Source organism: Trachymyrmex septentrionalis, unplaced genomic scaffold, assembly GCF_001594115.1.
Source record: "Trachymyrmex septentrionalis isolate Tsep2-gDNA-1 unplaced genomic scaffold, Tsep1.0 scaffold118, whole genome shotgun sequence".
Classification (NCBI taxonomy): domain Eukaryota; kingdom Metazoa; phylum Arthropoda; class Insecta; order Hymenoptera; family Formicidae; genus Trachymyrmex; species Trachymyrmex septentrionalis.
The window spans coordinates 95,303-106,154 of NW_017304310.1; positions in this window are offsets into that span (position 1 = coordinate 95,303).

The following is a 10,852-nucleotide window of genomic DNA, read 5'->3' on the forward strand; positions in this document are numbered from 1 at the left end:
CTAATTATTCGATCTCATTGCAAGATATTTGTAGATTATTATAGATCCCTAAAATGCATTCCGACGCTCAAGTTGTGGGCGGAATAGCAGTTAGTGTATTTTGGAAACGAAGATAAAATGTCTGGCCTGGGACCGACTAAACAACGGCTGTTCGCCAGAAGTTGCAGGATTAGGAAAGTATCGGATCAACATTATCTTCTCGCTATAAATATCGCGACCTCTTACAATTTCAGCATTCAGTAAATTTTATTTGCTAACATTTATAAAAATATTTGCCACTAATAGATGTGGGATATTATTTCTACGATATGACTGCGACATTTTCAAGTAAAAGTATAATTCTCCGATAACAAAATACAATGTATCGAACGCATTTAACGCGGATCATTTCTCTCATTTTTTTTATGCGAACCTCGATGCAAACAATTGAGTATGAACCATGCAGATAGGAGTAGTTTTTCCAAAGTGTGACACGTTCTATACATTCCTGACATGGCGAACTCCAAACTAATTAAAGCGAATATAGATGACTCTTTGAGTCAGCTTTTATCAAATATCTTGATTTGCATAATTTTACAACTTTGTTTGATCTTTCATTTATTGTCGATTATGAATTGACAATGATTCACATGCATAAATAGTATAAGATGAAAATAAAAACAAAATTATATTTATGCTGATCTCAGTAAATGGGATTAGCAAACTATCAAAAAAAATCTGAATTTTAACAACAAATCATATTAATGTTTAACCGTTAGTTTAATAGGATTCAGCAATTGACTCGTCCAAGTCGGAGAGATTCGTGATAGACTGATTATGAAATATTAATAAAAAAGAATGTCACAATAATGTTAATAACAAAGATCAACCGTCTACTTTACGCACTGGCGCAATGCAGACTATAAGAAAAGTCACGAGCAATACACACGCGTAAGTATGAAATTGCTGCCGCAATTTCTACTGAGAGCAGGAAACTCAGAATTTGATCACGTGTATGCGATGATGACGTTAGCGGATGCAGTCGGCGCGCGATCGATCGCAGTTCGAGCAAGTTTGAGGTTTTACCACCTCGTGTTACTGATATTTTCTATTATGTTTATTAAAAAAATATGTGATTTTTCTAATATGGTTCTATTCCAGATCAAATTAATTTTAATATAAGTAATGTTTGTTATATTTGTAAAAAATGTAGTAACAAAATTGTGTAATAAATTATAATTATATAAATTCTGTCGTTCGCTAAATAATTTCTACATGTTCGTATATAGAAAAATTATAAGAAAATTTCGAAAAATTTACGCTATTAACAATTAAAAAGGATGCAACTCACCCTCAATATACGAATAAGATTTAGTAGCTGCACTTACCTGAAACAAATAAATAAAAGCATATTAGCTTTAATTAAAATTAAAAAGTATATGTTATTAAAATTATCTTATGTTTTATGCTTATATTTTGTCTTGTTCTTCATATTTATTATTATTATTAAAAAATAGTATTGTAATATAATCCAATACTTTCTATTAGTGATTTATCTTCGCTTTCAATGAATAAAAGTATCTTTTTTCCAATAATATAAATTATTATTTGCATATTTTGTATGCAAATCCAAAAAATCAAATTGCTATAATAATCTATATAACGATCTATACATACAATGCCCATTCATTGAATGGTTTTTTAAACGAATGCGAGGCAGTTCAAGTGCGAGCTAAAAAGCGCGCCTTTAGCGTGAAGACGAAAGGGAGCGCGAAACGGGGCAGCACGATATGTCGCAATGCGTCTTGACGTCATCGACGTCGCTGGTGGGATTCGAGGGTTGATAGGCAAAGAGTGGGGGGTCCAGATGAGGAGTGAGGACCATGCGGATGCACGTGTATATCGCCAACAGGCACTGCGACGAGCCATCTATCGGACCTCGTAACAAAGTAACACCAAAAATGCACCCAACATTGGTAATTCAATCCTTTCCGCCGCGGAAATATAGGATCAATCAAAACAGATGAATCGATCGTATCAGAGACAACGTATGTACAGTTGACACGATTAAAAATTATTTGTATTAAATAAATACAATTATTTGGTGTATTAAATAAATATAACTATTTTCAAATAAAAATTAAATTAACCAAAATCTTAATAAGATTTCTACCTTCTTTCTGATGTAAATTTAATCTAAATTGTGAAATTATTTACATAAAAATATATAAAGTTCAATTTCTAATTCTTTTTATATGCAAAATACTATATTACTATAACGAATTATTAGCGATGCATATCCTGCAATCAAATTCTCGACAAAAAATCTCTCGACTGACTAATTTAACATTTACTTTTATTAATCTCATTTAACATTTATTAATCTCATCGCTGTCTTAATATTCGTGCAAAATAGATATGCAACAAAAGATCGAAAGAAGAAATAGACAGAATAAATTATTATCGGCCTATATCAAAAGCATTCGAGACCTTATCCTGCGGAATTACAATCGACAAGTTTGCAAGGACAATGGTGTGCAGCCTCGGGAAAGATCGATGATCCTGCTCGTTTAGGAACTTTCGCGAATACTGGCACTTAACGAGAATTCAAAGAGTTGAGGGTCGGTTGTGTCGCGACTGTAAAGGACGATGCTATTTTAGTCCCGTCCTATCTCTGCTCGCTGCGGCGCGAACAGCGAACTCGATTTCAATGTGTCGTCCTATATGAGCTACAAGAACAGACGACATATAATAATACGCGAAAACAATGCCTGATTAATCATCATCCCGTTACTATATTTTTCACAAACACCAAGAAAATAATTTAGACAAAAATCCAAATTTGGAACATAACTTTTTATATAAGACATTTTATACAAGACACTTTCGCAAGAACTGTTTAAAAAATATCTTATAAGACGTCTTGTATCTCAATTTTGAATTTATTTATTTACTTGAGCAAGACAAATCTCGCAATTGATTTTCTAGTTTTTTTAAATGAGTTTCAGATTTATTTCTCAACTAATTGATATTTGGAATAAACTCCCTTTCATAAAAAACGAGTAAATTAAATATTAAAAAATGAAATTTTCTCTGTTTGTGCATGTAATGTACTTGTGCATAAAATTCTCGTTAATTATACTTATAAATGTATATTGATGTACATAGATAATATATAAATTCTCTGATAAAAAAACAAAATTTAAAAACCAAACACATCGGAGGACACATATAAAAGAATTTATTTCGCACTAAAACGAGTAGATGGCTCCACCCACTCTCGTGAGTCTCGTAATGAGGGTACACGTGTTATATTCTCGTTTCAAGATGTACATACATATATATAAGTGGTAATTTTGTCGATAGAAATGGAATTATATATTTGTCTAAAATGCTAAAAACTTTCCAATATTATATTTGATGTAATCACACTAATTTTAATTTTTATAATTTTAATCTATTTTATTAATTACGATTCTTAAATTTTAATTTTATAACAATTTACAAATAATTATAAAATTTCTCTTTTCCATTTTCTCTTTTTTTATGTCACAAAATAATTCGATTATTCATATTGAATGTCTTATGATATTCTTATGACTTATAAATTAATTTTTTAATATATATTTATCAAGACAAAATTCCGTTTTGCAACAGATTTTTAAATATCTCGATCCTAAAGAATTGCATATTAAAAACACCTGCGGCATTAAAGGATAATATAACAGTTTTTTAAACCATGCTGCAGTAACAATCACGAGCAACAACCTTTGCATCCTCTCGCGATGCGCCACTGCATATGTATGCGTGTTCGTTTTGTGCGCGCGCGCGTAGAACCTCACTGGCTGGTGCACACATCATATTGATTCATTGCGAAAATCATGAATGAACGTAATTTCTTCGATGCCTGAGCACTAGCAATGCTTTCTCATGCGTAAACAAATAAATCGTTCACGATATCACAAATAATAGAGAAATTAATCGTGTTGAATGATTAAATATATCTAAATATTAATTTGATGATCGCAAGAAAAAAAAGAATTTATATTTTTAAAAGAGATATCATCTTGATTTATCTCTTCATAATAAATATTGTTTTTTTAAAAAGTTAAAAGATATACTCGTGATAACAGAAAGAAACAAAACTTCCTAGTTGTTGACCGTCATTCGTTCGTTTAATAAATCGATATCTATTTAGTGTTCGCTCACGAGACTAGGCAGCGCTAATATTATAATATTTGAAATGCGCATTACTGACATTTCCCGCAGGAACGTACTTGATTTGTCCGTATCTAGTTTGTTTGAAAATTATCAATCTCGGTGTGGATCTTGATTTTAAGGGCTGTCACTATCCATTATAGAAAGCTCAGCTTCGTATAGCATGCACAAATCAAGTTAATAGGGATAAACCTCCCTCAGGAAATTCTTGTGATAACAACAATAAAGACGATGTCGACAATATTAAAGACAATGAGATAGTAATACTCAAGAGACGTAATAATACAAATTCAAAACTAACTAAAGCGTAATTTAACAATAAATTTTTCCTTCATTTATTAACACGCTCTGTGGCGCCGGACCAATTTTTAGCGATTTAATTATCACATTGCGTGGGTACCACTGACCTAAGATACTTTTGTTAAATACGATGTATTTTATAACAGTTAAAAAATTACAAAAATATTATTATAAAGAAGGTCTAATATTGTATTAAACATTATAATTATATATCCACGTATAATATAAACAATATTTTATAACTATATTTCTTATAATCAAAATATCAAACGAAAAGTCCTGCGTGGGTCAGTAGGTTACTGATGATCCATATGGCACGAAAAGCGTTATGAAAGGATTAACTTTTTTTATAAATTGCTTTTCCATAAACTTTTACATTAATAGATCAGAAATCTTTAAAATTTTAAATTAATATGTTTATTGTATTATCAAATATGTTTATTAATAGTGTCAAAATTAAAAATTTAAATTTTGATACGTGTAAAATGTTATTACATCTGAGAGAGGGGGGGAAGAGGGAGAGAGAGAAAGAGCGATAAAGAGAAAGATCTATTCTAAATACGATTGGAATAACTATAAGAACTGATTCTTGTTATTCCGAAAAAATAAAATTTAACATTACTTTTATAATATGAAAAAATGTTGTACGTAGGATATGTTAAACGATAGAAGATATCGTCACGTGACATCGTTTATCATGCAAATCATCACGACACGTTGATTGCGAGCGTGTCGTGTCGATTGTTCGTGCTCGATCCTCGCCGGAAGTTTTGTACACGCGATCACGTATGAACTAACTGAAGCCTCGCGGACTTTTCATTGGGAGAGAACTGAAATTTCGAGAAATTTATATAAAGAGTTACATTTGCTTGAAATAATTTCTTTATTTACTCATTCTAAATTATATATGGGTCATTCTCCGTCAACCGATGAACCCGCCTACCCAAAATTGGTTTCCATAAAAATAATCGAGTAAAGGCTTAAAATTCGTAAAAAAATAAGGGCTAACAAATGCCGTGTGCAGATTTTTACTACACAAAATGGCCGACACAATATGGCGGCCAAAAGGTAGAATTCGAATTATAACACTTTTTCATCACAAAGGAAACATTCATTTAGGGTGTTTTTGGGATCGCTGATTACGAATCCATCATCAGATTTTCAAAATTCAAAATGGCGGATTCAGAATGGCGGATGACAAAAACTGAAATATAAACTGACTGGAATAATTCTCATTACTCGGGGTATTATGAAGGTCACAGAATACAAATTTGGTACCAGATTTCCAAAATCCAAAATGGCGGATTCAAAATGACAGACGAAAATCCGAAAACTTGAATTTATTTATCAATTCTCATTTGTTACAATGTTTAAGAGGTCGCTAAATATGGGCGTGTGCCTGTGCACGCACGCGTGCAGGCGAGTGCGCGTGTGTGCATGCGTGTGTGTGTGTGTGTGTGTGTGTGTGTGTGTGTGTATGTGTGTGTGCGTGCAAATTTAATATGTCACGAAGAAGATTTCGGAATAACGGCGGAGTGGCATTTTCATGCGACAGCCCATGGCAAAGGAGGTTGCGATGGTGTCGGTGCAGCCTTTAAGAGAGAAGCAACTCGAGCAAGTTTGCAGGCACAAGCACCAAATGCTATTCTTACGCCGAAAAGTTTATTCGAATGGGCTCAGGATAGATTCGAAAATATCGGTGTACTTTTTTACAGTAAACAAGAGCATAAGAAAATGATCGCGCATCTTAACAAAAGATTCAAAGCTGCACTGGCCGTTCCCAGTATCCAAAAATGTCATGCATTTATTCCATTAGATGGGAAAAAATTGATGATAAAAAAGTTTTCATCGGCAGCAGACAACGTTATCCTTGCGTACAAATAATTTAACACAAAGTTTAAGTTTAAGTGATTAATTTTAAACAAGTAGGAAATGTTGGAGAAATAATTTGAATAAAATATTAGGTACAAGGGCTAATATCCTACAAGGAAATAGATGAATCTATATCTTTTATTATGATTGAAAAATATACTCAAAGCTTGATTGAAACGAAAATAATCTTAAAAAAAATAATAAAAGTCACAAAAATTACAAAAAAATAAATAAATAAATAAAGAAAAAACAAAAAAAAATGGGACCATTTACCACTACGTCCTCGCCGTGGTCCTGGGGTAAGCTGAACGTGGTAAACATAACATATATTAATAACTTGTGTTCGTGCAATAAATAGTGAGGTGATAAAAACATCAATGTGCGCTCGAACATGCCTATACACACACGCGTGTGCGTATGTTTCATCCACCTTTTCAAATTTAGAAAATTTGAAAACGGATTCATATTCAGCGCCATTTTAAACATTGTTACAAATGAGAATTGATAAATAAATTCAAGTTTTCGGATTTTCGTCTGTCATTTTGAATCCGCCATTTTGGATTTTGGAAATCTGGTACCAAATTTGTATTCTGTGACCTTCATAATACCCCGAGTAATGAGAATTATTCCAGTCAGTTTATATTTCAGTTTTTGTCATCCGCCATTCTGAATCCGCCATTTTGAATTTTGAAAATCTGATGATGGATTCGTAATCAGCGATCCCAAAAACACCCTAAATGAATGTTTCCTTTGTGATGAAAAAGTGTTATAATTCGAATTCTACCTTTTGGCCGCCATATTGTGTCGGCCATTTTGTGTAGTAAAAATCTGCACACGGCATTTGTTAGCCCTTATTTTTTTACGAATTTTAAGCCTTTACTCGATTATTTTTATGGAAACCAATTTTGGGTAGGCGGGTTCATCGGTTGACGGAGAATGACCCATATATATATTATATATAATATACACACAAATATTGTTAATTAAATCTAACATTATTGAAAAATAATTAATTTCAAGAATATTAAAAACATCACCCTATTTTCTTTCATCCCTTTTATTCATTTATTTTACTCTAAATTAAGTTAATATTCCTTTTCATATCGGAGCTCTCAGTAATTGCTGTCAATTCGTCGAAAATAAATCTCGAATCACAATGAAATCTAATAAGAGGATCATCGTCACATCGTTATTTTAATTCGATGATCCATTAAATGCGATAAATATAATTACATAAAAGTAACTGAAAAAAAACAATTATTACTTTCTAAGTAACGATAACAGTATAGCATTCTTCAAATTAACAAGAAGTAACGATAATAAGTTACTTTTTACAAAAAATAATGGTAATGGTAACGCATTATTTTTATAAAATAATGTTTTCAATTTTGGATATATCATATTATAAAAATTATTAGTCTATACTCTATTTATATGTACAATATATATCATATATACAAAAAAATAGTTTCGTTGGCATTGAACTTATAGTCTAAACTTTTTTATTTGCTAAAGGTAAAATGAATAAAAAATCATGTGACTGTAAAAGTAAAACGGATGCCGACATTGATCAGATAAGATGCGTATTCAACAATGAATGTAACGAGCAAATGGAGAAATAACATGCTGAAACGATGCCAAATTCGATTGCTCTATAAAACGGTCAATAAAAGACTTAACCCACAAATAGCTATTTTATCGCTATCCTTTTTCCAGTCTTCATCCATATTTCTCTTCTTTTCACAACTTTTCATTCATCTATCCAATGGTGAAACTTTCTTACTATAGTGAACTTTTGTCTTCCGTCTCATGCACTTTTTCGCGTTCTATGAATGTTGCGACAAAAATTATTTATTTATTTTTTTATTATGTTTTATTCTATTCACTTTTGTTAACATCTGAAGAGGGCTCAATCCGGCAGTCGAAACTTGTAATGGTACCTTTTCTCCGAATGTTATTATTGAATATATTAATATACGTCGTTCTTCATTGTTCACTTTTTTGTACTGTATCTCTGATTAATGTCTTTTATTATATGTGTTCTATTTAGTGCTGATTCTTATTTCGCCCTTTAGTTGTTTTTATTCATGCGTAAAAATTTCAAATCTAGTTCTATGAAAAGAATGCAAAATCTCTTTCCGCGTTCTCTTTTTTCTCTTTTTCTTCTTTTCATACTTACTTCTGATTTTGATGAATTTTATGAATGCAAAAAAGAACAGTATTTAAAATATTTCTTTTATGTACTTTATAATAAAAATTTAAAGCATTATTTGTTAAATTAAACAATAATTTTTATATATTCATGAAAGGAATAAGATATATTTCACTATTAATTTCAATTTTTATTAACAGCAAAAAATTATTTATTATTTTCCATACTTCATGTTACTTTAAAGCATCCCACATGCATTGATCTGTTACAATTATTACAACATTTTAATTTTTATTAATTACCTTCCAGAATGTAAAAATCGACTATATCACATTTTAACATCTAATTTCGATTACAGATATAAAATATTAGAATATATAGATATAAAATAAAATAAAAAGTGTATAATAAGATTACATTACTATTTATTTTATCTTAACTTAAAAAGTTAAGAAAAGATAAATTTGTAACAAAAAAAAATAAATTTGTTTCTCTCAAAAATCTAAAGATATAGCTATTCTATCCGATTTTAAATACAGATCGTCTTCTGTTACGAGTATCTGTTTCTTTCAATGGATCTATGACTTTTTTACAAGCAATACAGTCTCACACGATTGCTGCACAGTATGCGTAAAATAATTACGCGATGCACGCAGCGATCGCATCAGCAGTTTTTATCTTTCCCGTGGTCGCTACATAATCACTTAAGAGAAGGTTTGTAATAATGGTACACGCGACGCAGCAACACGTGGCACATTATAACTTGCATCTCTACACTTTTCAGAGTCTACTATGATTTGGCAAGCTACTTGCTCCGAAGGATCACTAGCGGTATAGTGTACAAAAATTACCCTGATATGGATTACCTTAAAATTACCTGGGATTACCTAATACTACCTCAAATTATTTCAGATTATCAATTACTACTTTATATTATCCAAGATTACTTTAGAGTATTTAAAATTACATCATATTTTCTGAGATTACTCGAGATTTTTCCAAATTTACTTTACTCATCTAAGATTATCTTACGAGTATACGAGTACATAAAATATTATTTCTTCAGATCACACACACACATTCTAGAATATCTTTATAAACATTATGATAAATATTTTCGAGAACATCGATTTTAGGTTTTCACTTTTTAAGAAAAAAGAACGCAATTTTACAAAACAAATATTTATTGCATACAGGAATATAGAAATATAAAAATTTCGCAAAAAATATATATTATATGTATAGATCAGGCCTCAATTTGAGCTCCGGAGCCAAAACGCAAAGTCATCGACGCAAAAAAATTCAATATGGGTAAGATTTCGGGGACTGTAAAGTGTTGATACGCATCTAATTGTAAGTGATGCTTATCAACACTTTATAGTTCCTAAAATCTTACATTGAATTTTTTTACGTTGATTTGCCTTTTGGCTCCGGAGCTCAAATTGGACAGACTTGGTGTAGATAGTCGATAAGTTCGACTACTCGTAATGTTTGAGATCTTTTAATATTAACAAAACAATATCCAATTGAATATAAATATTATATTAATAGGTCTTTATAAAATAAAAAATATTAAAAGTACCAATAGTAACACATATTCTTTGTTAAATGATATCACAGCTTAGTGTTAAATTAGTAACTTTGCGATTAATCAAGTTAAGTATAAATAAAAGGTACACTTGCGAAACAAATATCTGAAAACTTTTATGTGTATGTACTTAAACATTATTAAAGTGCTGACGTAATTAAAACCGGTTTTTAATTTTTTTGAATCGTTTTATAATCAGTTTTCTGTATCAGATTGAATAATTAAAGGATTAACATGCATATAAATCCATAAAATATATGTCTATTCTCAACTTCTTGAATATCATCTTTTTGGGATCACTTAAAAACTTCTAAATTTTGAAACTTTATTTTAAACATTTGATTAGTATATATAATATTATTGTGAAAAGGCTAAAAAAAAATACAAAATACTCGTCCAATGATGTTCACTAACTTAAAAAATCAAAAATTATTTTAGATTATCTCAGATTGTTTGAGACTACTTTAAGAATATTTAGAATTATCTACAGATTATTTGACATTACCTTTAGATTACTTAGGATTTCCTATTCAATTACCCAAGATTACCTGAGAACGCTAAAGATTATTATATAGATTTATCAAAAATTATCTTGGATTACTCAAAATTTCATTTGGATTGCCGCTAAATTATCAATCCCTCGCTGATGCTTATGATAATAAAATTAGACAAGAAAGATAATTGGATTAACCTCATCTCCAGTTCTATTAACTCTGATCCCTTACCGATCTTTTAAGTCTTAA